This window comes from Carcharodon carcharias, chromosome 20 (assembly GCF_017639515.1).
Source record: "Carcharodon carcharias isolate sCarCar2 chromosome 20, sCarCar2.pri, whole genome shotgun sequence".
Taxonomy (NCBI): domain Eukaryota; kingdom Metazoa; phylum Chordata; class Chondrichthyes; order Lamniformes; family Lamnidae; genus Carcharodon; species Carcharodon carcharias.
The window spans coordinates 22275204-22303092 of record NC_054486.1 but is presented as its reverse complement, the minus strand read 5'-3'; positions in this window follow the sequence as shown (position 1 = coordinate 22303092).

Sequence of the window (27889 nt, the reverse complement as noted above, 5' to 3'; positions counted from 1 at the left end):
ATGTACATAAGCCATTGAAGGTGGCAGGACAGGTTGAGAGATTGGAAAGAACACTGTGCTTTATAATTAGGGGCAAAAGACTACAAAAGCAAGGAAGTTATGTTAAACCTTTACAAAACATTAGTTCATCCTCAACTGGAATATTGCAGTGCTGTAACCATTCTATGATTCCATGATTTTGCTGCTGTCCCACCTGTTGCTCTTCTGCCACTGCCTGGCCAGGTTGCAGCTCCTGGGACTCTGAAAGGAGAAAGGTACAAGGTTAATGTTCTGGGGAGGACAAGGAAAGCTAAATCTGTATGCTTCCACCATCTACAGTTCTAGGCACCACACTTTAGAAAGGATGCGAAGGCATTTAGAGACGGTTCAGAAAAAAGTCACAAGAATGTTCCAGGGATAAGGGATTTCACTTACATAGGTAGATTGGAGAAACTGGTACTGTTCACCTTGGAGAAGAGAAAATTGAGAAGAGATTTGATCAGGGTATTCAAAATCATGAGGGGTCTGGTGGAGTTCCTGTTTTTAGAAGGACCGAGAGCACAAGGGCACAGATTTAAGGTAATTAGCAAAAGAAACAATAGCTACATGAGGTAAAACTTTTTTATGCAGCGAGTGATTAGGATCTGGAATGCACTGCACTGCCTGAGAGTATAGTGGAGGCAGGTTTAATCATGGCATTCAAAAAGGAATTCAGATCATTATCTGAAAAGGAAAAATGTGCAGGGCTACAGGGAAAAGGCAGAGGAGTAGCTCTGGTGGGCTGCTCTTGCAGAGAACCGGCACAGACACAATGGGCTGAATGGCCTCTTTCTGCGCTGTAACCATTCTATGATTCCATGATTTTGCTGCTGTCCCACCTGTTGCTCTTCTGCCACTGCCTGGCCAGGTTGCAGCTCCTGGGACTCTGAAAGGAGAAAGGTACAAGGTTAATGTTCTGGGGAGGACACGGAAAGCTAAGTCTGTGTGCTTCCACCATCTACAGTTTGTGAATCAGAAGCGACTGCAGGCTGAGGGAGGATTGGGATGCAAGAAGAAGGATTCAGTATGAGGATAGCACGCCTCTGATGGTTTCCACCCCATCATTGGCCATGACCTAAGTCATGGCCACTTCAATGATAGCTCCTTGGGGATAAGGTCATACAGTCATGCTTGTCTCTGGTTTCTAGCCAACTTGTTTTACAAGAGAGAGGGTCATGTGTCAGTGTAATAAACTTGATGTACCAGACAGGTTTGTTACTTGAAACAGATAACTCTATTGCAGAGCTCTTTTAGAAGCTACATGCTTGAACCAGGTCCATGACTAGAAAGCTCCACCCCCAGGATTACCCACGCTTAGGGCTCATTCGTCAGAACAATCACATGACCCCCCTAAAGGCAGTGGAAAAGGTTATACTTTCAATCACGACATTTCCTCCCCCTTTAGTTTTTCTACATTCCCTATTTACAAAGGATATTTTATCTACAACATATACATATATACACAGGCCATGAGATTAAAGATTAAATCTCTGAGGTGGTTTTCTAATTTGGTTAGAGCGACTTAACTCTTCCGCTTGAGATTCTCCCACTGGATTGACATGATCAGGAATTGCAGCATCAGGGACATCCTTAGAAAGTGGCAGTTCAGGGTTAAGTAATTCAACAAGAGACATTAGGTATGTCCATTCTAGGTCGATCTGGCACCTCAGAGAATAAAGGTTTGACATCAATTACAGGCGGAATAACTGGTTGTTCAAATGTCTCTCTACTCCTCACATGTTTTCGAACAATCTGATCTTCCACTTCCACTTGGAATGACAAGGGTCCAGTTGCAAAGAGTTATACCAGGAAACCAACTAGGTCCATTTCCCAAATTCCACATGAAAACTATATCTCTCACAATAAATCTTCGAGCTTTGCTATGAATATTATGATTCAATTTTTGATTACTCTGATTCTCCCCTGCCTGCCCCTCTAAGTTTGGAAATACCAGACTTAACCATGTACGAAGGTGGTGTTTCATCAGTAATTCAGATGGTGTTGAACCCATGGATGCATGCGCGGTCGCACAATAATTGAGAAGAAAACGTGAAAGTCGAGTTTCTAAAGTACCTTCAGATAACCTCTTCATTCCTGATTTGAAAGTTTGCACTGCTCATTCAGCTAACCCATTTGATGAAGGATGATATGGTGCTGTTTTAATATGCTTAATTCCATTTAAACTTATGTATCTCTGAAATTCTGTACAAGTGAAGACATTACTGTTACCCAAAACAATGACTTCCAGTAGACCATGTACACTAAAACATTGGCGTAGCTTTTCAATAGTTGCACACGATGTCGGTGATCTAACTTCATGCACATCCATTCACTTAGAATGCACATCAACAATCAATAAAAATATGGTATCTAAAAATGGACCTCCATAATCTATATGTAGCCTAACCCAGGGTCGATCAGGCCACTCCAACGGATGCAGTGGAACTGAACAGGCAACTTTTGTTGTTGCTGAAAATGGAGACAGTGTTTGACCATGCTTTCAATGTCACTGCCTATGCCTGGCCACCAGACATAGATTTGCATAAGTATCTTCATCTTCTATATGTCTGGATGCACATTGTGAAGCTCTGTCAAGAATGGTTCTCTTCCTTGCAAAGGGACAATGAATCTTGATCTCCACAAAAAGATTCCATCTTGACAACTTAACTCAGTTTAAAGACATGGAATGGTCTTATCTCTTCAGACACTGGTAAATTCAGCCATCCTTGCAATACAAAGTCTTGGACTCTTGACAAAATTGGATCCCTGTTTGTCCAATTCCTTATTTGCTTTGCACACACAGCGCAGAGAGTTCAAGAAATTCAGTACAAACACAACTTCTTGTGGCACTGGAGCATGTACAATGCTATCTGGTAATGGGAAACGACTAAGTGTGTCTGTATTTGCAATATGCATGCCAGGACGGTGCATAAAGGTATACTCATACTCAGATAATATCAAAGCCCAGCATTGAATTCTTGCTGAGACTATTGGCGGAATGGCTTTATCCTCACTAAATAAACCCATTGATGGTTTATGGTCCGACACAATGGTGAAATGTCACCCATGCAGATACTGGTGGAATTTCTTCACTCCAATTATCACTGATAAACCTTCCTTTTCAGGTTGTGAATAACCCTTCTCGGCTGCAGAGAGGGTTCTGGAGATATAGCCGGTTGGCCTTTCTGATTTGCTTTCTGTCCTTTCTTCTTCAGCTTGCTGCTATGTTTTGTATCATCCTTCATTTTGATTCCACAGTCGGTCAAATTTCTCTCTGGTGAAATCTTAATTTGGTTCAGTTCAGTGGTTGAGCTGCCCATGGCTTTGCTATCCCCTCTCACCTTGGAAAGTTCCATGACTTTTCCTTCTAATGCCTCTCTTGTTTCAATCAGCTGATTCTTCAGTTCTTCTGTCTCCTTCTTGTATCTTTTGGCTTCCTCCTGGAACATTACACATTGTTATAAGACCATAAGACCAATAGACGTGGGAGCTGAAATAGGCCATTCGGCCCATCCGTTCTGCTCTACCATTCAATGAGATTATGGCTGATCTGATAATCCTTAACTCCACTTTCCTGCCTTTTCCCCATAACCTTTGATTCCTTTACTGATTAAAAATCTGTCTATCTCAGCCTTGAATATACTTAACGACCCAGCCTCTACAGCCCTTTGCGGTAAAGAATTCCACAGATTGACTACCCTCTGAGAGCAGTTGTTCCTCCCTATTTCTGTCTTAAATGGGCGACTCCTTATTCTGAGATTATGCCCTCTGCTCCTAGACTCTCCCACAAGGGGAAACAACCTCTCAGCATCTACCCTGTCAAGCCCCCTAAGAAACTTATATGTTTTAATAGGGTCACCTCTCATTCTTCTAAACTCCAATGAGTACAGGCCCAACCTTCTCAACCTCTCCTCATAAGAAAATCCCTCCATACCCGGAATCAAACTAGTGAACCTTCTCTGGACTGCCTCCAATGCTGATTCCTTAGATAAAGAGACCAAAACTGTTCACAGTATTCTAGGTGTGGTCCAACTAGTGCCTTGTATAGTTCTAGCAAGACTTCTCTATTTTTATACTCCATTCTCTTTGAAATAAAGGCAAACATTCCATTTGTTTTCCCTATTACCTGTTGAACTTGTACATTAGCTTTTTGGGATTCATGCATGAGGACCCCCAAATCCCTCTGTGCTGCAGCTTTCTGCAGCCTTTCTCCATTTAAATAACATTTAGCTCCTCAATTCTTCCTGCCAAAGTGTGTAACCTCACATTTTCCCATATTATGTTTCATCTGCCAAGTTTTTGCCCACTCACTCAACCTGTCTATATCCTCCTGTAGACTCTTTGTGTCATCCTCGCCACTTGCCTTCTCACCTATTTTTGTGTCATCTGCAAACTTGGCAATAGTACATTCATTTCCCTCATCCAAGTCATTAATATATATGGTAAATAATTGTGGCCCCAGCACTGATCCCTGTGGCACTTCACTAGTTACAGATTGCCATCCTGAAAATGTCCCCCTTATCCCAACTCTCTGTCTTCTATTAGCTAACCAATCCCCTATCCATGCTAATATACTACCCCCAACACCACAAGCTCTTATCTTATTAAGTCGCCTATGTGCAGTATTTTATTGAATACTTTTTGTTGTGTCTTTTCTGCCAACTGTTTCTTCAGTTTATTCAGAGTGGCACTATATTCGTTTTGTTTCTTTTCATGATATTCCAGTGGAAACAACTCTGACCTGAGGGATTCTTGCATCCTGTGAAAGTCCTTTGATTCTCCTAACTCATTCCAAAATATACTGTTATATTCCCTTATCAACTCAGGAACTCCTCCTGTTCTTATTTGAAAGATTTCTGACCAGCTGAACTTAATTTTTTGTAGCCAATCATGGCAGAGAAGACCAGGTCCTTCACCTGTCACTATGATCACTGGTAGCTGGGCTGTTTGTTGCCTATAGGACACAGGTAATGTGGTGATGCCCTTTACCAGTATTGACTCTTCAGTGGGTGTCTTCAGTTAAGCCGTGGATTACTCCAGGTTCAGTGGCTGGGTACCTTCATTTAGGTATTTAATTGTGTATTCTCTGGTTGAGGCTCTTATGTCCTTCCTCCATGACTAGAGGCTTCCCATTCACTTGAAGGGTGACAGTTATTGGTCAGTTTTTACTGCTTTGACATTGTGTAGGGAATAGATATCAGTATCGGCAGCTTCTGATTCTGTCATATTATGCACTTCAATCATCTTGGTCTGCTGTCTCATAGTTTGTCTTGACTTCGCCCTGCATTGCATTATTATGTGCTCTTTTTTGTGGCAGTAATGGCATTCTGCCTCCTTAAATCTGCAGGTTTCCGGTACATGATTACCCCCACATCTGTAACAGATTAATTTCTCCAATTCTCTCAATTCTCCAGTTCAAGTCACTCACCATCCTGGCTTGGAAATATATCGCTGTCCCTTCACTGTCACTGGGTCAATATCCTGGAACTCCCTTCCTAACAGCACTGTGGGTGTACCTACAGCGCATGGACTGCAGCAGTTCAAGAAGGCAGCTCACCACCACCTTCTCAAGAGCAACTAGGAATGGGCAATAACTACTGGCCCAGCCAGTGAAGCCCATATCCCATGAATGAATTTTTTTAAAAATTATTACCGATGGAATCGGCTGAAAATGCATCTTCACGAGGTCTAGCAATTGGTTGAAAGATTTAGAATTGGGCGCGTTCGGGGCCAGCAGACTGTGGCTGAGGTTATATGTCTTGCTACCATAGCCACTTAAAAGAACTGCTTTCTGCTTCTCCTCCGCTGTTATTTCATTCACCACAAAATAAAAGCCTAGGCGCTCTACATACTGGCATCAGTCTTCCATGGATGTGTCATAAGGGTCGATTCTGCCAAAGAGTGGCATGAGTGGTGAGTATACTTTTCTTTTCTTTCCCTAAGAATTGATGTACTCACATTCACAAGGCGAGGTGCAACGTCAGAACTATTGTACACTCATCACCGAATGTAATAAGCTTGATGTACCGGACAGGTTTCTTAATTGAAACAGATAACTTTATTACAGAGATTAAAACAAAAAACTTTGGATGCTGGAAATCCAAAACAAAAACAGAATTATCTGGAAAAACTCAGCAGGTCTGGCAGCATCAGCGGAGAAGAACAAAGTTGACATTTTGAATCCTCATGACCCTTCAACAGAACTGAGTAAAAACAGGAGAGGGGTGAAATATAAGCTGGTTTAAGGTAGGGGGGGGTGGAATGGGGGGAGAGAAGTTGGGGGTGGTTGGGGGGGGGTTGTTGAAGGGACAAGCAAACAGTGATAGGAATAGATAATCAAAAAATGCCAGACCTGCTGAGTTTTTCCAGGTAATTCTGTTTTTGTTTTGGATTTCCAACATCCGCAGTTTTTTGTTTTTATCTCTGTGTTTAATTGACTGCCACTTCTCTTCAAGAAATGCCTACCTTGAAGAAGTACTGCTCTTCTCTCCGACAGGATTTCTGTATCTCTCTTTTGCCTTGTTCACCTTCATTGCTTTCCATTTCTCTCCTGGTGTTTGACAAGGTGTTTACTAAAACCCACTTACCTTGTGTGTCCTGCCATCCATTCTTAATTAGCACATTCTTTTAGATAATATCACCACCTTCAACACCTCTTTGTTCTTTTGTCTGTGACATCTTTTGATTATCTGCTCCTATCACTGCTTGCTTGTCCCTACAACCACCCCCCTCCACTTCTCTCCCCCCACCCACCCCCACCTTAAACCAGCTTATATTTCACCCCTCTCCTATTTTTACTCCGTTCTGTTGAAGAGTCATGAGGACTCAAAATGTCAACTTTGTTCTTCTCCGCCGATGCTGCCAGACCTGCTGAGTTTTTCCAGGTAATTCTGTTTTTGTTTTTAACTTTATTACAGAGCTCTTTTAGAAGCTACATGCTTGAACCAGGTCCATGACTAGAAAGATCCACCCCCAGGATTACCTGCACTTACGGCTCAATCATCAGAAAAATCACGTGACCCCCTAAAGGCAGTTGGAAAGGTTATACCTTCAATCACTACAGTCCGTGAGTAGAGCAATCAGCTTGGGTGATGTGGCTGGCTGTCATAGCTGAGTACAAGCTGTAGGATGCGGGTTTGAGGCTTGCATCAGTGCTAAGTATGCGGGGGTGAGGTGCAATTATGAATGCTATGAAAGTGTCTTGATCGATAGAGATTGTTGGTGGGTGAATGATGGGGGTTGTGGTGCAGTAAACAGTGTCTGAGGCTAGTAGTGCAGTTGGTGAGATATAGCATGTGAAGGTGCATTCGCTGACCTTAACCAGTTGTATGAGGTCATTGAACTTTTGGCGGCACTGCCTCCAAGTCTTTGGGACTTGAACCTTGGCATTGACTGCATGGCCAACCACCTTCTGTGTGTTTGCCCGGAGGGTTTCCTGATTCAAAATGGATACACAGCACTCTCTTATCAGCAATCAGATTTTGCTGCATTTGATTTAGAATCATTGCAAAGGTATGAGCAGACAAGAACAAATGGAGCAAAGAATGGAATAGGCAGGACAGGAGCTGCTGTTGGAGTCCTCTGCTTCTGTTGCATGATGAGGTTTTGCAACCTGAACAATCTGTGTTAGAACTTCTGAAATTAAGCAATAAACATTGCCAAGTGGAGTCTATGTAAACAAAGGATTAAACCTTATATCTTTACACAGTTCCATCAATTAGCCACTAACACCCACAGCTCTGTAACAGTAGCTGCCTAATGTGTGAGAAATCTCCTTGTACAATGCCAAGAGTATATACCCAGCACAGTCACACATATTTTAGTCAGCTGTGTCAGAGTTTGCTGCAGTTTGATTATATCAAAAATTTACAGCAACCAGTGGTGAGGGATTGGAGGAAGAAGAGCTGTTCTCAAGGAAACGAGAAAGGCAGTTGCAACAGTACTTTTGCCAAAGGCAGTCATCCACACCCCATGACCTGTTTTAACTGACACACATCATCTTTTAAAAAAAACGAATGAAACCGGACAGACCACCCAGCATCGACCTAGGCACTGAAAACGACAACAGCAATCGCAGCGCTATTGACCCTGCAAAGTCCTCCTTACTAACATCTGGGGGCTAGTGTCAAAATTGGGAGAGATGTCTCACAGACTAGTCAAGCAACCACCTGACATAGTCATTCTCACAGAATCCATACCTTACAGAAAATGTCCCAGAGTCCACCATCACCATGCTTGGGAATGTCCTGTCCCACCAGAAGGACAGACCCAGCAGAGGTGGTGGCACAGTGGTATACAGTCGGGAGGGAGTTGCCCTGGGAATTCTCAACATTGACTCCAGACCCCATGAATTCTCATGGCATCAAGTCAAACATGGGCAAGGAAACCTCCTGATGATTACCCATACCACCCTCCCTCAGCACTGTATCACTGCTCCTCCATATTGGAGGAAGCACTGAGGGTGGAAATGGTGCAGAATGTTCTCTGTGTGGGGGACTTCAATGTCCATCACCAAGAGTGGCTCGGTAGCATCACTACTGACCGAGCTGGCCGAGTCCTAAATAACATAGCTGCTAGATTGGGTCTGCAGCAGGTGGTGAGGGAACCAACAGTAGAGAAAAACATACTTGACCTCATTCTCACCAACCTGCCTGCCACAGATGCATCTGTCCATGACAGTATCGGTAGGAGTGACCACCGCACAGTCATTGTGGAGATGAAGTCCCGCCTTCACATTGAGGATACCCTCCATCGTGCTGTGTGGTACTACCACTGTGCTAAAAGGGATAGATTTCGAACAGATATAGCAGCTCAAGACTTGGCATCCATGAGGCACTGTGGGCCATCAGCAGAGCAGAATTCTACTTGGACACAATCTGTAACCGCGTGGCCCGGCATATCCCCCACTCTACCAATACCATCAATCCAGGGGATCAACCCTGGTTCAAAGAAGAGTGCAGGTGGGCATGCCAGGAGCAGCACCAGGCACACCTAAAAATGAGGTGTCAACCTGGTAAACCTATAAAGCAGGACTACTTGCATGTCAAAAAGCATAAGCAGCAAGTGATAGACAGAGCTAAGCGATCCCACAATCAACAGATCATATCTAAGCTCTGCAGTCCTGCCACATCCAGTCGTGAATGGTGGTGGACAATTAAACAACTCACTGGAGGAGGCGGTTCGATAAATAGCCCCATCCTCAATGACGGAGGAGCCCATCACATCAGTGCAAAGGATAAAGCTGAATCATTCGCAACAATATACAGCCAGAAGTGCTAAGTGGATGATCCATCCCGGCCTCCTCCGGAGGTCCCCAGCATCACAGGTGCCAGTCTTCAGCCAATTCAACTCCACGTGATATCAAGAAACGGCTGAAGGCACTGGATACTGCAAAGGCTATGGACCCTGACAACATTCCGGCAATAGTACTGAAGACTTGTGCTCCAGAACTTGCCACACCTCTAGCCAAGCTGTTCCAGTACAGCCACAACACTGGCATCTACCCAGCTATGTGGAAAATTGCCCAGCTATGTCCTGTACACAAAAAACAGGACAAATCCAACACAGCCTATTACCGCCCCATCAGTCTACTCTCGATCATCAGTAAAGTAATGGAAGGGGTCATCAGCTGTGCTATCAAGCGGCACTTGCTTAGCAATAACCTGCTCACTGATGCCTAGTTTGGGTTCCGCCAGGGTTTCTCAGCTCCTGACCTCATTACAGCCTTGGTTCAAACATGGACAAAAGAGCTGAACTCCCGAAGTCAGGTTAGAGTGACTGCCCTTGACAACAAGGCAGCATTTGACTGAGTGTGGCATCAAGGAGCCTTAGCAAATCTGGAGTCAATGGAAATCAGGGGGAAAACTCTCCGCTGGTTGGAGTCACACCTAGCGCAAAGGAAGATGTTTGTGGTTGTTGGAGGTCAGTCATCTCAGCTCCAGGACATCACTGCAGGAGCTCCTCAGGGTAGTGCCCCAGGCCCAACCATCTTCAGCTGCTTCATCAATGACCTTCCTTCCATCATAAGGTCAGAAATGGGGATATTCGCTGATGATTGAACAATGTTCAGAGCACCATTGCAACAGCTCAGATACTGAAGCAGTCCATGTCCATAATGCAGCAAGACCTAGACAATACCAGGCTTGGACTGACAAGTGGCAAGTAACCACACAAGTGTCAGGCACTGACCATCTCCATCAAGATAGAATCCAGTCATTACCCCTTGATGTTCCATGGCATTACCATCACTAAATCCCCTACTATCAACATCCTGGGGATTACCATTGACCAGAAACTGAACTGGAATAGCATATAATTACTGTGGCTACAAGAGCACATCAGAGGCTAGGAATCGTGCGATGATTAACTCACCTCCTGACTCCCCAAAGCCTGTCCACCATGAGTGCAGCTCCTACAACACTGAAGAAGCTGGACACCATCCAGGACAAAGCAATCCATTTGATTGGCACCACATCCACAAACATTCGCTCCCTCCACTACCGATGCATAGTAGCAGCAGTGTGTACCATCTACAAGATGCGCTGCAGGAACTCACCAAGGGTCCTTAGACAGCACGTTCCAAACCCACGACCACTACCACCTAGAAGGACAAGGGAACACCACCACCTGGAAGTTCCCCTCCAAGCCACCCACCATCTTGACTTGGAAATATATCGCCGTTCCTTCATTGTCGCTGGGTCCAAATCCTGGAACTCCCTGACTAACAGCACAGTGGGTGTACCTACACCACATGGACTGCAGCGGCTCAAGTAGGCAGCTCATCACCACCTTCTCAAGGGCAATTAGGGAAGGGCAATAAATGCTGGCCCAGCCAGTTAAGCCCACATCCTGTGAAAGAATAAATAAATAAATAACAGAATAGATCCGATTTTGATCTTTCCAGCTCACAAGCCACTGCAGAAGGCATTAGGACAGGTAGCCAAACTTTTGACCTAAAATGGAAGTTTATGGTGCATCTTAAAGGAAGAGAGAGAGAGGTGGAGAGGCTTCAGGAGTGAATTCCAGAGATTTGGGCTGGGACAACTAAAGGCAATGGCCACCAATGGTGAAGTGATAAAATGTGGGGAGGCACATTAGATCCAAATTGGAGAAGAAGAGATCTCTGAAGATTGTGGACTGAAGAAAGTCACAGGAATAAGGAAGGGTGATGCCATGGAGGGATTTGAAAACAAAGAAGGGAGTTTTTAAAATTGCTGGATTCATGGAGTGGGAGCCAGTGTAGGTCAGCGAGCATGGGGTGATAGCAGCAACGGGAACCCAGGCCAGTTTTCCATTGTCTTTGCCACTCACTTAATATTGGCTAATTTAGTATCAAAAATAGGTAAACCCCAAACCCCCCTGACCTTTAAGGCTGAGTGCCACACCATTCAGTGTAATTAATCATTTAGCCATTCGGTAAAGTCAAATGAATGGAGTTGACTTTAATGGTCTTGCAACAGAAACAGATTGGTATCCATCCAATTTTCATTCGGGCCTTTGGGTGCGCAGACCAAATACCTGGTTGTTTCAAGTGGGAGGTGGCTATTGATTTGTTAACTGGGGGGTCCCACAACATACATAGGACTCCAACTCATTGTGAGTCAGGATGGAGCATGTGTCAAGCATGCAGTACTCATTGGTACAGGGCATACAGCAGCCAACCAGCCGTCCTTAAAGGAAATGCCGTGGATGCTCAGAAAAATCTAATGGACTCAGCCTCATCTTAACCCTATCTCAGACACTTACTGGCTGAGGCGGGTTACATACAAGTGCACAGCAAAAGACAAACTGGTTCATCAAGCCTGCCCTGCACCCATGATGCTTGCAGTACCATAACTAGACATTTCCTACCCCACTCCACATCCATATAAACTCCTGGTAGAAGCAAAATAACTTCAGAGAAAAAACCCAAGGACCAGGAGGGGTGAAATGACTCTCCTATTCCCCCATTCCAGGTCAGACCCGTAAGAGGATTTTCTAGTGAATTTAGAGAGGGGGTGCTTTGCCAATACTGCAGGAGTCCCAGTACTTACGTTTTCAGATTGTAAAGAATTAGTTAGACAGGTTTTCTCAGGTTAAGCAAAGAACAAGGTGAGTATGTTGAAACTATTTCTCGAATTAAAAAAAAAATTAGGTAAATCGCAACCTTCATTCATATGTCACACGCACACATGTTTGGGCCCACACGCATACCATACAGATGGCAGAATAAGAGGATAGGTTTAAGGGTTTTTTTACAGTTCATGAGAAAATAAAACAAGGGAGTATATGGTTAGCTTTTCATTGGCTGGTCTCAATGCAGTGATTCCACTTTGCAGCTGTTTGGTTAAGTTGTCTTCTTGGGAGAAGTTGTATGGAGCAGATCTCCACATTTTATTCTCAAAAGATCTCAGTTTGCAGTAGATTTTTCTCCTCAGGATAGTTACTTTGCAAATCTGGCACAATATTTACAAGAGAGAGAGAGAGATAGAGAGGGAACACTTTCAGCAGTCTGTTTCAGTACAGCATTATCTATTGATCTCTCTCTCTCCTTTTTGTAAGCCGTCCCTTAAAGTGCTCTGCTAGCTGTATATTCCAGAGAAATTCAATTAGTCCATGTCTGCTGCAGTTATTGTTTCAGAACAGATAATTGCATTTTGATGTCTCATCTCAGAAACGTTTGAGAAGTCTCAGGATAGTATGAAGCCAATGGAAAATGGGGTCTTTCATGCTCCTCAGGAGTGTCGTTTTTTTCATCCCAATTGATAGAATGCAACTGTGCATTGTAGCCATCTGGGTGGTTTCCATTGTCTTTAGAGGCTTCCAGTTTTTTTTCAAATCCAGCCAGGAAAAGAGAAATTAGAAATTGTACCTTTTAAAAAGCACATCCTTGTAACACTGACCCCCTCAGGCGATCAAAACAAGTCCTGTGGATCCGATGGGTCAAATGTTATCCGTAAGTACCTTCTGTGCGCTGCGCTCTCAGTCAAGAACTGGCCCAGTTTCCTCTTGAGGACAAAGTGATTAAATTGACCTCATTCATTGAATTTTAATGCATACGGAAAGAAGAAAGATTTGCACATATATAATGCCTTTCACAACCTCAGGATATTTCAAAACATTCTATTATAAATTAAGTGCTTTCAGCCTGTAGTCACTGTTGCAACTGAAGGAAAATGCAAACCAAAGATACCCAAACAGTAATATGAGAATTATCAGATCATCTCTTCTAGTGATGTTGACTAAGGGATAAATATTGGCCAGGGCTCCGAGGAGAACTTCCCCACTTTTCTTCAAAATAATGTCATGGGATCTTTTACGTCCACCTGAGTGGGTAGATGGGGGGCTGCAGTTTAACTTCTCAACCAAGGAGCAAGATTTCTAAAAAAAAATGTCAGAATTGGAGTGACATTAAAAGATAGTTACTGAGAACTGGGCTCTAAAAGAATTAAGAAAGTTGTAGGGTAAAACTGACACTGAGAGCAATGCTAAAAATGAAATTTGGAGCATTTGGAGTAGACAGAGTAGAACAAAAAGCAAATAGCACAGTCATACTTAAGAAAGAAACACTGGAAGCCGCAGGGCTATTGCTAAGAGCAGAAACAATGAGAGAAACAGCAAAAAGAAATGCAGAAATAGCTGGTGCAAGATTAAAATAAATATAAGCTTCAGGTGCAGGAACCACCTTTCATGCCCACTTCATAAGCGGCTTTAATATGAACATACAAAATTAGGAGCAGGGCGTAGGCCATTTGGCTTTTCAAGCCTGCTTTGTCATTCAATAAGATCATATCTGATTGTGACAACTCCACTTTCCTGCCTACACCATTTACCCTTTGACTCCCTTGTTAGTCAGGAATCTAACTAACTCTGCTTTAAAAATATCGAATGACTGCCTCCACCGCTCACTGGGGAAGAGAATTCCACAGATTCATAGCACTCAGAGAAACACATTCTCCTCATCTCTGTCTTAAATGGGAGATCCTTTATTTCTAGGCTGTGTCCCCTAGTTCTAGTCTCTCCCACAAAAGGAAACATTCTTTCAGCATCCACCCTGTCAAGTCCCCTCAGGATTTGATATGTTTCAGTAAGGTCACCTCTCATCCTTCTGAACTCCAATGGATACTGACTTAACCTGTCCAGTCTTACCTCATAAGATAACCCACTCATCTCAGGAATCAGTGAAGTGAACTTTATCTGAACTGCTTCTAATGCAGTTCTGTCCTTTCTTAAATAAGGAGACCGAAACTGTACGCAGTGCTCCAGATGTGGCCTCACCGATGTCCTGTACAACTGTAGCAAAACATCCCTACTTTTATATTCCATTCCCCTTGCAATAAATGACAACATTCTGCTTGCCTTCCTAATCACTTGCTGTACCTTTATTCTAACTTTTTATATGTGCCAGGACATCCAAATCCCTTTGTATTGTACAGTTCTGCAATATTTCTCCTGCCAAAGTGGACAAATTCATCTTTCCCCACATTATACTCCAACTGCCAAACTTTCACCCACTCACTTAACCTATCTGTATCCCTTTGCAGACTCCTTATGTCCTCTACACAGTTTACTTTCCTACCTATCTTGATGTCATCGGCAAATTTAGCAACCATACATTCAGTCTCTTCATTAAAGTCATTGATATAGATTGTAAACAGTTGAGGCCTCAGCACTGACCCCTGAAGTGCTCCACTCGTTAAATCTTGCCAACCCGAAAGTGACCCATATATGTTAGCTAACCTATACTCTATCCTTGCTAATATGTTACCCCCTATGCCATGTTATGGCCACATGAGGAGGGGTAAAAGTGACTCCCCTATGACACCACTCCAAGTCTGATCCTAACAGGGTTTTTTATGAATTTAGCGAGGATGTGCTTTGCCAGTACTAGAGGATTCCCAATTTTATGTTTTAAGATCATACTGAATTAGCCAAACAGGTGTCCTGAGTTTAAACAAAGAACTAGATAAGTTTATTGACCCAACTTCCTGAATAAAAAAAATCTAGCCAAGCATCATCTATTTGGGTATTAGAGTCATTTTGCTTTTCAATTGGCCTAGGAAGGAAGTACATCACAAGGATAGATGTGTTGGCTAACGAATAGCTGGAGCATGGGGCAAGTCATGTGATGAAACCTCCACACACACACACACACACACACACACACACACACGTAAACCAATAGCATGACCTAAAAAGTGCTTAATGGAATACAGCAGAGCTGGCAGAATAATATTAACAAGAGGTTAACAGAGGCACATGAACAAAGTCAAAGAAATAGAAGTTGTCCTTGAAATAGAGAGAATGTGTGAATATCTGAAAGAGGTGGGAGGTAAGCCTGTAAAAATGATGCATCAGAAACTGACAAAGTGTTGCTAACCCTAATGACAGAAGAATGGTCCATGTCGACACCAAGGCCGCAGACCAGTCTGACAGCACAGTGATCAGTGTTGTTAGAAAATGTCGTTTTCGAAAATGGGGCCCACGACCCAATGCTATTAATGTGTGTGTGTGTGTGTGCGTGTCTGTGTGCCTGTGTGCCTGTGTCTGTGTATGCACGTGTGTATATGTGTATGTGTGTGCATGCGCATGTGTATGTGTGTGTGTGCGTGCATGCGTTTATGTATGTGCATGCGGGCATGCATGTACGCATTTGTATGTGCTGTGTCTGCGCTTTTCTGTGTGTGTGTGCGTCTGTGTGTGTGTGTGTGTGTGCACATATGTGGGTACTTTTCTGTGTGTGTGTGTTTGTGTGTGTGTGTGTCTGTGTATGTGTGTGTCTGTGTGTGCTGTGTCTATGTGTGTGCGCATATGTCTGTGCTTTTCTATGTGTGTGTCTGTGTGTGTGTGCATAAATCTGTGCTTTTCTGTGTGTGTCTGTGTGTGCTATGCCTGTGTGTGTGCACATATGTCTGTGCTTTTCTCTGTGTGTGTGTGTGTGTGTGTGTGTGTGTCTCTGTGTGTGCGCATATGTCTGCGCTTTTCTGTGTGCGTGTGTGTGTGTGTGTGTCCGTGTGTGTGTGTGTCCATGTGTCCGTATGTCTATCTGTGTGTGTTTGTCTGTGTGTGTGTGTCTGTGTGTGTGTGTCTATGTGTGTGTGTTTGTGTGTGTGTGTGTCTTTGTGTGTGTGTGTCTGTGTGTGCTGTGTCTATGTGTGTGTGTCTCTGTGGGTGGGTGTGTGTGTCTGTGTGTGCTGTGTCTGTGTGCATGTTTGTGTCTGTGTGTGTGTGTGTGCTGTGTGTGTGTCTGTGTGTGTGTTTGTGTGTGCTGTGTGTGTGTGTGTGCCCGTGTGTGTGTGTGTGTGTGTTACTGTGTGTCTGTGTGTGTGTGTCTGTGTCTGTGTGTGTGTGTCTGTGTGTGTGTGTGTGTGTGTGTGTGTGTGTCTGTGCATCTGTGTGTGTTTGTGTGTGTGTGTGTGTGTGTGTGTCTGTTACTGTGTGTGTGTGTATGTGTATGTATATGCATCTGCTGATTGAGTGGTGAGGTGTGCGTAACTTGGGTGTGGGAGGGGGACAGAGTGGCCACCTGTTTTCTCCGGCGGTGCCCACCACCCCTCCTGCCCCCCACCTCGTCTCCAACTGCAGCACCTCCAGCTGCCCAGGATAGGGTCACTGCCCATGCAAACTGTCAGGAGGAGGGTCCAGGTGAGCGAGAAAGACAGTGGGAGAAGAGAGAGCAAAAGAGAAACAGAGGGGAAAAGAGCGAGCTAGATACAGAGAGTGGGAATGGAGAGAGAGAGGCAGAGTGGGAAAGGGGAGAGAGAGAGACAGATAAGTGGGAAAGGAGTGAGAGAGAGAGAGAGAGAGAGAGAGAAAGAGAAGGGGAAAGGAGAGAGAGAGAGAGACAGAGTGGGAAATAGTTGAGCTTATTTCAGGATTGCTGTGGGTGAGAAACAAGAGTGTTATTCAGGGATTATTTGGGTGCTTTAGTGTTATCTAATTTGAATTTGTGTAGTATTCCTGTGACATAGTCAGTGATTTATTTTATTTTGCAAGTTATTCCAGGGGGGAATGCACAGTGCTGCATATGTACAGTGCAGTATTTCAACCTGTACATCGGTGTCCAAAGAAATCTAATTTCATTAACATTGATTCCTATAGGAACTCACGATGAACTTTAAGTTGTTTCACTTAAAGTTGCGATTTTTCAGAATACAAATGCAGCAAGGCTTGGACAATATCCCGGCTTAGGATGACAAGTGGCAAGTAACATTCACGCTACAAAAGTGCCAGGCAATGACCATCTCCAGTAAGAGAGTCTAACCATCACCCCATGACATTCATTGGCATTACCATAGCTGAATCCCCCACTATTAACATCCTGGGTGTTACCATTGACCAGAAACTGAACTGGACTAGCCATATAAATACTGTGGCTACAAGAGCAGGTCAGAGGCTAGGAATCCTGTGATGAGTAACCCACCTCCTGACTCCCCAAAGCCACCATTTACAAGGCACAAGTCAGGAGTGCGATGGAATATTCTCCACTTGCCTGGATGAGTGCAGCTCCAACAACACTCAAGAAGCTTGACACCATCCAGGACAAAGCAACCTGCATGATAGGCACCCCTTCCACAAACATTCACGCACACACCCCTGACGAACAGTGACAGCAGTGTGTACCATCTACAAGATGGACTGCAGGAATTCACTAAGGCTTCTAAGGCAGCACCTTCCAAACCCACTACTGTTACCATCTAGAAGGGCAAAAGCAGCAGGTAGATGGAAACACCACCATCTGGAAGTTCCCTTCCAAGCCACTTACCATCCTGACTTGGAACTATATTGCCATTCCTTCACTGTCACTGGGTCAAAATCCTGGAACTCCCTCCCTAACAGCACTCTGGGTGTATCTACACCATATGGACTGCAGCGATTCAAGGAGGCAGCTCACCACCACCTTCTCAAGGGCACTTAGGGATGGACAATAAATGCCAGCCTAGACAGCGAATCCCACATCCCCTGAATGAATTGCTAAAACTTTATCGGGCCATGATGTTATTACCGCTCATGGGATCTTGCTGTGTGTAAATTGGCTGTGGAGTGTCCTCCATTATAACGGTGGCTGCATTTCAAAGAGAACTTCATTGGCTGTGAAGCACTTTGCTGGGGGGAGGTAGCCTGATGTTGTGCATGTCAGGATACCGATGCAAGCTCACCTCTTCGCTGGATCTTCTCTTCATACGGTCTTAGTGAACCCAGCGAGCTTATTCTGGCCCTGCTGTCGGCCGCTCATGAGTTTGTGGTAAATAGGCTGTGGCACTGCCCAAAGAGAACCTTCCGGACGATCAGTTTCAAATGTAACATTTGTGATCAGGTGTCCGTTCAGCTTTAATCTTATCAATGTACCTTATCAATCTGAGCCAGTTTTGGGCCTGGAGCCCGGTCATTAAGGCTTCCAGTGTTTGCATCAATCAATCACTAGCGTGTTGAATCAGTGTGTCTCCTCCATTCACTTTGCTCCTATAAGCCCATGTTATCAATTGCCCCCTGTGGTGTTTCTCAAATGATTCTCTCTCCTTGTTTAATGGAGATTGACAGTGATGTCATCTTAACGTTTACTCACTAATCCTGTCTTTCCCACTCCCCTGCTGTTCTTAACAATAGTCAGCATTTGGGTCCCAATCATTGATTCATTTAGCATGAGGTCACCAAATTAGAGCAATATGGCTTGAGCCAAGGATTCCTCAGGAATTAGGTAATTCCATTTGAACGTCTCCACTACACACTACTTCATTCATGCCAATAGGCATTCCTGCCATTGAAATTCACTGCAGGACACCTGGAGGAGCCTGTGGTTAGGTTACCTCATCTGTCTCTTAATGGGATTCCAATGCAGTGCTTAAAAGCTCAGGAATTGTCTTAAAATGCTCATCTTTCAAATGGCAACAAATACACAGACAAAATCATGTTTCATCCCAAAGGATAGCCTTCTTCCATCAGAATGCTTTGAGATTGCATGTTTCAGGAGAAATGAGATGTCTCATTAAGTGCAGCTTATAGGCATGATCTTCATAAGCATTTCCAATATGGCTTGATAAGTATATCCATATCACTTTTCCCTTCTCCAGTAATATCAGTGTCTGGCCAATATTTATCCCTCAATCAACATCAATAAAACAGATTATCTGATCATTTATTTAATTGCTTTTTATTGGGATCTCGCCATGCATAAATTGGCTACTGTGTTTCCTACATTACAGTATCACAATATCACAGTATCTTTACAGTGCAGAAGGAGGCCACTCAGCTCATCGAGTCTGCACTGGCTCTCTAAAAGAGCATTCTACCTAGTCCCACTCCTCAGCCTTATCCCCATAACCTTGCACATTCTCTCTCTTCAGGTAGCAATCCAATTCCCTTTTGAATACCTCAATCAAACCTGTCTCCACCGCCCTTCCAGACTCCAACAATCTTCTGTGTGAAAAAATATTTCCCCACATCACATTTGCTCCTTTTGCCAATTATTTTGAATCTGTGCCCTCTAGTTCTTGATGTTCTCTTGAGTGGGAGCAGCTTCTCACTATTTACCCTGTCCATACCCTCAGGATCTTGAATACCTCTATCAAGTCTCATCTCAGCCTTCTTTTCTCGCGGAATGAGTCCCAACCTCTCCAATCTATCCTCATAGCTACAGTCCTTTATCCCTGGAATCAATCTCGTGAATCTTCTCTGTACCCTCTCCTATACCTACTTCCTCAAGTATGGCACCCAGAACTGGATGCAGTACTCCAGATGAGGCCTAGTTATGACATTTCAATAATACTTCTTTTGCTGTAAAGCACTCTGGAATGTCCTGACATCATAAAAGGCACAATATGAATTCCCAAATAATTTTCTTTAATCTCCAAAGGCTATTGAAAACATGAATCCGTGAATCCCTCTGCAGGTGCTGCCCTTTATAATGAGCAGTGTCTTGGATGTTGGGGCAAGTGCTGTCCGCCATCAAATGTACTTCACCAAGATATGAAAGCCGTCAGGCTCATCCAACTTTAGGCATCGCTCATTTTGTAAAAGCTTTTCTCCATCCTCACACCCTGAATGTCCTATCTTCCTCTCCTGAAAGGGGAGGACTTATGTTGGGGTACAATTCCACAGGTGCCCAATCACCTTCCCATATCCCAACCAACTGTGTTTCTGAAAATGAATTGGTTGCACAGACTCACAGCCAGTCCCATTCACCCACCATTCCTGCACTTGCTGAGATACATTGGCTCCTGGTTTAAGAATATGTCAGGTTTAAAATTCTCAGTCTTTGTGTTCAAATTCATCAATCGCCTTGGTCCTCCATTTCCCTGTCACCTCCTCCAGTGCCATAGCACACTCAATCTAATCTGGTCTTATATCCATCCTCTACTTGCTTCACTCCACCACTGGTGACCTTGCCTTCAGCTGTCTCAGCTCTAAGCTCTGCAATTTGCTTCATAGACTTCACCACCCTGTTCCTCATGGTACGTAAAGCTACCTTTCTGTCTATGTTTTTAGTCACCTTTCCTAATATCTCCTTATACATTTTCAATTTTGTCTGATTACACTTCCATGAAGTGCTTCAGAATGTTTGCCTGGATTAAAACTTGTTGTGTGGGATGCATTCAATTCAGCAACATGTCTTCAATGGGGGGCATTTTCCATGCTCCCTAGCGTCAAAAATTGGTTTCACAATGCCATGAAACCGGTTTGCGATTGATCGCTCAGCCCGTTGGTAGCGGGCTGCGTTTCTGCCGTCGGATGTTGGGTACGTCATTGTAATACATCTGCAGATCATTATAAGGCCAGCCCGCTAGAATCATCCCCCCACGCTGGATCGTCACGCCAATGTGCTTCACAACAGCCTAAGTAATGCGTGCACTTGGCGAGCTGCACTTTGAGGGGAACGCAGAGGTGAGTGCACAATAATAATGTTGTGCAGCATTCGCAAGGGTCGCCTGTTGGATTTCAAGGTTGAGGCGACTTGGTGGGGGTGGGGGGGACAAGGACTGCCCTGCAGTTGAAGGTAATGCACAAGCACTCCCTATGTACGGGAGGAAGGGAAGCGGAAACCTTGTAGACAGTTCAGATGCAGCCACATTGACATGTTTGGAGTCGGGCCTCTAGCTTGTCTGCCCACTCAAGCAGCGCAGTGGTATGAACATGCCAGCAAGTGACCCAGAGCTTTTCACCCCTCGGGCACAGACTGTAAACTAATGAGTGTTTTAGTAGACTGCAGAACAGTTGAATGACTGGGCACATTGTACAATCTCCGTGCTAAAGTTGGCCATGGAGCTGTCACTGGGGGAGGTGCTCAGAGCCCCTTGCAATATCTTTATCAACGTTTGGACCAGTATCCCTCATGGTTCCAGCTAACAGCACAGACTTGCAGTGTGGGTTAGGAGAATGCCTGCACCTGAGCTGAGAGCATAGCATGCAGTCCAATGGGCAAAGCTGTTGCCAAACGGTCAGGTGGGGTGGACAGAGGTGGGGTTTTGGGCAGCCATGCAGTGCACTAATCTCTGACCAACCAAGTGGTGCACACCAATATCTGGGATGCGTTAAGGCCCTCCAGACTTAACCAAGAGAGGTTCTTGGAACACCCAAGCTAACGATCTCTCTCTTTCATCCAGCAGGAGGAGTACATCAGGGGCCTGGTGGCCTAGTTGTATGCCTTGTGGCGTACAGAGAGCAAAGATGATGGAGAAGAGAGGGATTGAGGTGCCTGACTGTGCAGAGGGATGAGCAACACCCGCAGGACGAAGGGGCACCTGCGGCTCCTGCTCATGCCACAGAAGAGCCACAGTGAGCCATCACCTAGCGAAACCCAGGGTCTATGGACGCCGCTTTTCATTCCTGCAGGTGACAGAGAACCAGTGTTGCTGAGGAATGTGCATGTTTAGGGAACTGGTCAGTCACATCTGCCAGCTACTGCAGGATTTGGTGCCAGGAGGACATGGAGGGTATCCACGGCCAGTGGCTGTGAAAGTGATCGCAGTGCTCATTTTTTATGCTGTGGATCAGACTGTGCAATGTGCTCACCAGATTATGATGCTTAGGCCACTCTAAAGCGAGGCCCGACTGAGGTGTGTGTCTCTGCGCTGGTGGAGGGTGTGGGTGAGCACTGTGACAGGATTTCAAGGAGGTTGCCTCCAGATTCCTCTTCAGAGCTCTCTTCATGGATTGATTGGAGGCCCTGGGACTCTGTTGGCTGTTTCCCTGATGTGCTTGTGAAAGCAAAGAGAGATAATTAGTGCATGGCAGGGGACTGCGGAATAGGACACATCACTCACAGCATGGTTGTCTGATGGATGTTGCACTGCTTGTTCCTCACTTGGTAGAGCACCGCTGACCTCACAGTCAACACAGGAATGGTCCAGATCCTCGCCGGCCAGCTGGATGGCTCTGTTTTCAAAGACCATGAGGATCTTGATTTCAGGCATTCCTCCACCGGTCTGCGACCTCTCCCTTTTGTTGTGTGCCAGCTTGTCCTGCATGAAGACAGATGGAGAGAGTGTAAGCAGGATGTCTTCCAGGCTAGATGATACATATGCCTGGCGTGTGTGGGTGGTGAATGGTCCCATGGATGAGATGAGGACAGTAAAGGTGTGTTTGAGAGAGTGAATGGTGATGTCCCTTGAACTGGCAGTGAGTGAGGGCCCTGTGGATGTGTGATGGGTTTGTGAGTGTGTGAGTTGAGAGTGATGAGAAGACTAACCTACCCTGGTGAATGGAGATCACTCATCCTCTTGCGGCACTGGGAGGGTGTCCTCTTTTGCTGGGCGTGGCGCATTCCACCACTGCCACCGCCTCCCATGCTGGATTGGTGATGCTGTTGCCCAACCTGTGGCCAGAGCGGAGGTGAAGGACATCATGGCGGGCCTTCACTGCGTCCAAAAGGTGCTCGAGGGATGCGTCATTAAACCTGGAAGTTGCAGTCTTTTTGCCCTTTGGGGCCATGTCTTCCGTTCAGTAGCCATGGACTGGAAGCACTGAGAGGGAGGTGTGCGCACGGCTGCAGTTTAAATATGGCAAAAACAGAATTACCTGGAAAAACTCAGCAGGTTTGGCAGCATCGGCGGAGAAGAAAAGAGTTGACGTTTCGAGTCCTCATGACCCTTCAACAGAACTATAAATATGGCGCTCGGTGTGACGAAGCAGCGAGGTGACGGTGTGGTGGTCTAACGAGAACCCGCCCACCATTGAAATGGCGTGTTTCCTGGGAATGCGTAATTAATGTGGCAAGATTAGGATGATACGGTGTGAGAAGCTGCCATTGCAGCCAGTGGGTAAAACATTACCGCACTTATTGCAAATCTGGGATGATTCCGCCCAATGGCTATGCCAGTTTCTCTATGCGCTGTATATTCCTTGGAGCCATGTATATTGGAGTAACCAAGAAACATTGTTGTTTTCAGCACAGGAGGCCTCCAGCAGTCTTAGACCTACTGGTGCTGTACTAATAATAACAACATAAAGGAAATGTGTTACAGTAGCCCTCTTATTCAATGGTGGATCACAAACTCTAATAGGAGATGTATTGTCTACAGCTCCTCTCCCACCCTCAGTGCGTTGGATGACACTTTTACTAATGGGGGTGTTAGTGAGGGTTGAGCCAGGGTTTTGGTCACTAAGAAACACATTTGCCATCCAAAGAACTTGAGCAATGTTGGAAACACATTGACGATACCTGAAGTTTGGGCTGGTATATTCTGGTAAATGATGGAAGTGAGACTTCAAATAGCAGACAGCCATAATAGGGTGAATTTTCCCAATCCAGTGGAGATGGTTTCAGGAGCGAGTAGGTGGGCAAGTCCTAGAAATGAACATCAGCTTGGGATCCTGACATGATCCCCCCAACTTCCAGCTTTCCCCGTGGTGGAATTGAAGGAGATCAGGAGCCCCCTTGGATCTGAAAGGTAAGTAATTAAGAAATGGTTGAGGCTGTTAAGCCAATTATAACCTGTTTAATCTCTGACTTCCCGGCCAGGGAACCTGTTTCCCAACCTGTTAGAAACTCATCAGGGTCACTGAGGCAAGTGCAGAGCTTAAGGGCTTCTTCAGTGAAATTGACAGGCTGGGAAGGCTTTGATCAGTTACACTGAAGAGCTCCAGGCATGGCAACTGAGAGGCTACTGTTCAAAGCACTTCTTCTCTCTGAGAGTGCAATCACTGCTTGACAGGCGATTGTCAACTTCTTGGAAGCCACTTCACCTGTCAAGTACTTCTCTAGCCTTCGGTTACACTTCCTTGCCGCCAGCCTATATCCATGAGGCGGGAACAACTCATATAGCTCCACCTCCACCTCACGGGGCTCAGACTCACAGCTAATGGCTGCTGACATATGCAGCCCCCTAGAATAGTGAAGCAGGTGTGCATAAATAACCATTGGGCGACAAGGTGCCTGAGACTGGAGGGCTGCCCCTACTTCCCCCCCTACCCCACCTCTTGCCAAGTTGTATCCAATCTTCTCTTGCATGGATAGAAAGCAGAGAAGCGTGTGGAGAGGATGGAAGGATACCATTTGTGGAGGGTGAGTGTGAGGTATGTGCTCGAGAGGGCAACAGGCTGAGGCTGGGGATGAGTTCTTGCTGTTTAGGTGGAGATGTGAGGTGCCTGAAGAGAGAGGAATGAGCGGAGCAGTAAGGTGTGTTGCCTGAGGAGTGCTGTACAGGAGAATGCTGGGCAATTCAGAGTGCGGGGCACCTGCAAGTGTTATGCTACTCACCTTTCCCACCGTCCTGGGATCCTGAATCCTCCTGGTGCACTGTCTTCAGGTTGGAGGGACTCATATCTGCTGCTCACTTCCTCAGCCACTTCCGTCCATGCCTGCTTGCTTGGAGAGGTTGTCCTCTTCCTCCTGTCCTTGTGGGAGCTCACCTCGCAGCAGCTCCTCAGCTCTCACAGCAGGACCACCAGGTGAGAGACTCGCGGGGCGAGGGGGGGGAGGTGGGGGGTCAGCCTTCCAGGGTCTCCTCTCCATTCCTGTGGTTGATGCAGCATCAAAAATCCGAATGCTGCTGAGGCCTTGTAACCCATGTCAGGGTCCCTTTAATTAGAAATCCTGCCTTTCCCAGAGCGGACACATCAGGTCGCCCACAACTGCCAGGGACACAATTCAGAGAGTCAAGTTCCAGGCGCTAAACTGTTCCCACCATCACGGCAGGGACAAAGGTGACAAGAGAATGTTAGTTCCAATTCCACCATTTTGGTTTGAAAATTTGAATTCAGTTGAAGTCTGGGAATAAAAAGGTCTTATCGGTAAAAGTGGTTGAAAGGTTATTAAGATGAAAAAAAAAACTGGTTTGCTAATGTCCTTTGAAGAGAAAGACCCACTTTCACAGGGCACATTTCAGGACTTCAGCATGTCCCAAAACATTTTACAGCCAATTAAATACGTTTAAAGTGTAATCACTGTTGTGGTGAAGGAAACATGACATGACAAGACCCCACAAATAACAATGAGATACATGCTCAGCTGATTCGCTTCACTGATGACATTTAAATGATAAATACTGGCTACGACACATGGAAAGCTCCCTTGCTCTTCTTCAAAACGACACCATGAGATCATTAATGTCCACTAAGAGGGTAGACAGGGCCTCAGTTTAACATTTCATCCAAAAGACAGCACCTCTGACAGTGCAGCACTCCCTCAGTACTTCCTTGGGAGTGTCTGTCTTGATTTTGTTTGGGTCAGAAACCTGCCATCCATACTTGGTCTGGTCTATATGTGATTCCAGTTCTACATCAATGTGGTTGACTCTTAATTGTCCTCTAAAGTGTCCAGCAAAGCCATTCAGATCAGCTAAACTGAGGATGGGCAATAACTGTCGACCAGCAATGCCCACAATCCTAGTCTGAATAAAACAAGATCTTGGTCAAAGTTGGGCAGTGATATTAGGTTCTCCCCCTCCCTCAGATGGCTTTGTTGGTAAATGGAGAAGGAACATGCAAAGCAACTAGTTTTGGAACCATTTCATTTCCATTTGCAAGGTGTTCCTATGGCCTAAATTAAAGACTATGCGCCACCAACAGTGCCCATCTCCCTGGAGCTGGGCAATGCTCCAAGGCCTACTATTTATATGGCATCATTTGGCTAGTCCCACCATTGGTTAGGGAAAAAGCATGACCACTCCTAGCTCCGAAGGCAAGCCATATTATCAGTGTTGGCAGGATCCCCTCCTGAAGGTGCTGACTGGGTGCAGGGATACAGCTCTGTTGGTACACCAGATCTCCAGTCCTTTACTGTGACAGGAAGTATCAGCAGGTTAATTGAAAGGAGAAATAAGACTTGCAGTTGTATAATGCCTTTTGCAACCTCAGGACATCTCAAAACACTTATATTCAATGAAGTACACTTCGAAGTGTAGTCACTGTTGTAATATATGAGCCATGACAGCCATTTGGCAGCCTGCAGCAATGTCCCCCATACAGCAATCTGATAATGATCAGACAATCTGTTTCAGGTGTTTGTTGAACAGAGGAATTAGGAGCAGGAGTAGGCCATTCAGCCCCTTGAGTCTTCTCTGCCAGTCAATAAGATCATGGTTCACCCCTCGAGCACAGACTGCAAATTAATGTGCATTTTAGGGGGCAGCAGAGCAATTGACCGACGGGGCAAGTTGTACAATCCCCTTATGGTCATGGCACAGTCACTGGTGGAGGTACTCAGAGCCCCTTACAATGTCTTTATTAATGTTTGGACCTGCATCCATCATGGTTCAAGCTAACAGTGCAGCCTTGCAGTGTGGATTAGGAGAATGCCTGTGCCTGAGCTGAGAGCACAGCATGCAGTCCAATGGGCAAAGCTGGTCAGGTGGAGTGGGGCGGAGGTAGGTGGGGTTTCAGACAGTCATGAAGTGCACTACACACTGGCCATCCGAGTTGTGACCAGCACTCTCCAGGATGCGTGAAGGGGCCTTCAGACTTAACCAAGAGCGGTTTTTAATACATCCATGCTAACCCACGCTTCTCTCTCTTTGATCCTGGAGGGAGAGAACATCAGGATCATGGAGCCTGGTGATTTAGCGATATGCCTCATGGCTTATAGGGAGCAGAGAAGAAGAAGAGAGCGTGGAGGTGCCTGGCTTGGCAGAGGGAGGAGCACCTCCCTCAAAGTGAAGGAGCGGCAGACCGTGCTGTGCATGCAGCTGAAGATCCACAGTGAGCTGTCACTCATTGGCACCTCGCTAGATCCAGGGTCTACAGACGGTGCTTGTCATTCCTGCAGATGACTGAAATCCAGTGTCACCGAAAACTGTGCATGTCTAGTTGGTCACATACGCCACCTGCTACAGAATTGTGTGCCACAGGGACATGGAGGGCATCCACTGCCAGTGGCCATGAAAGTGACTGCTGTGCTCGATTTTTACACCAGTGGCCACCTTTCAGGCCTCCACAGGTGACTTGTGCGGGATCTTGCAAGCATCCACGCACAAGTATATCCAGGAGGTCACAGATGCCATCTTCACGAAGGCACAGAACTTTGTTCATTTCGCCAAGGATCAGGAAAGCCAGGAAGCAAGAGTGCTGGGATGTGTCCAGATCTCTGGTTTCCCACAGGTGCAGGGTGCCATCGACTGCACTCATGTGGCACTTAGATCTCCATGACAACAAGCGGTCAACTATGTCAACCACAAGAACTTCCACTCGCTGAATTTGCAGCTGGTGTGTAACCACCACGAATGCATCCTACAGGTCTGCGCACGATCCCCAGAGAGTGTCCATGACTCCTACATCCTTAGCAGCTCTCAGATCCCTGACATCTCCCAGGGTCCAGAGAGGCTGCAGGGTTGGCTCCTCAGGGCAAGGGCTTCCCACAGAGTATGTGGCTGATGATGCGTGTGCGGCAGCCTCAGACTGCAGTAGAGTGACGGTACAACAAGGCTTATGCCGCGATCTGGACTTTGGTGGAGCAAACAAT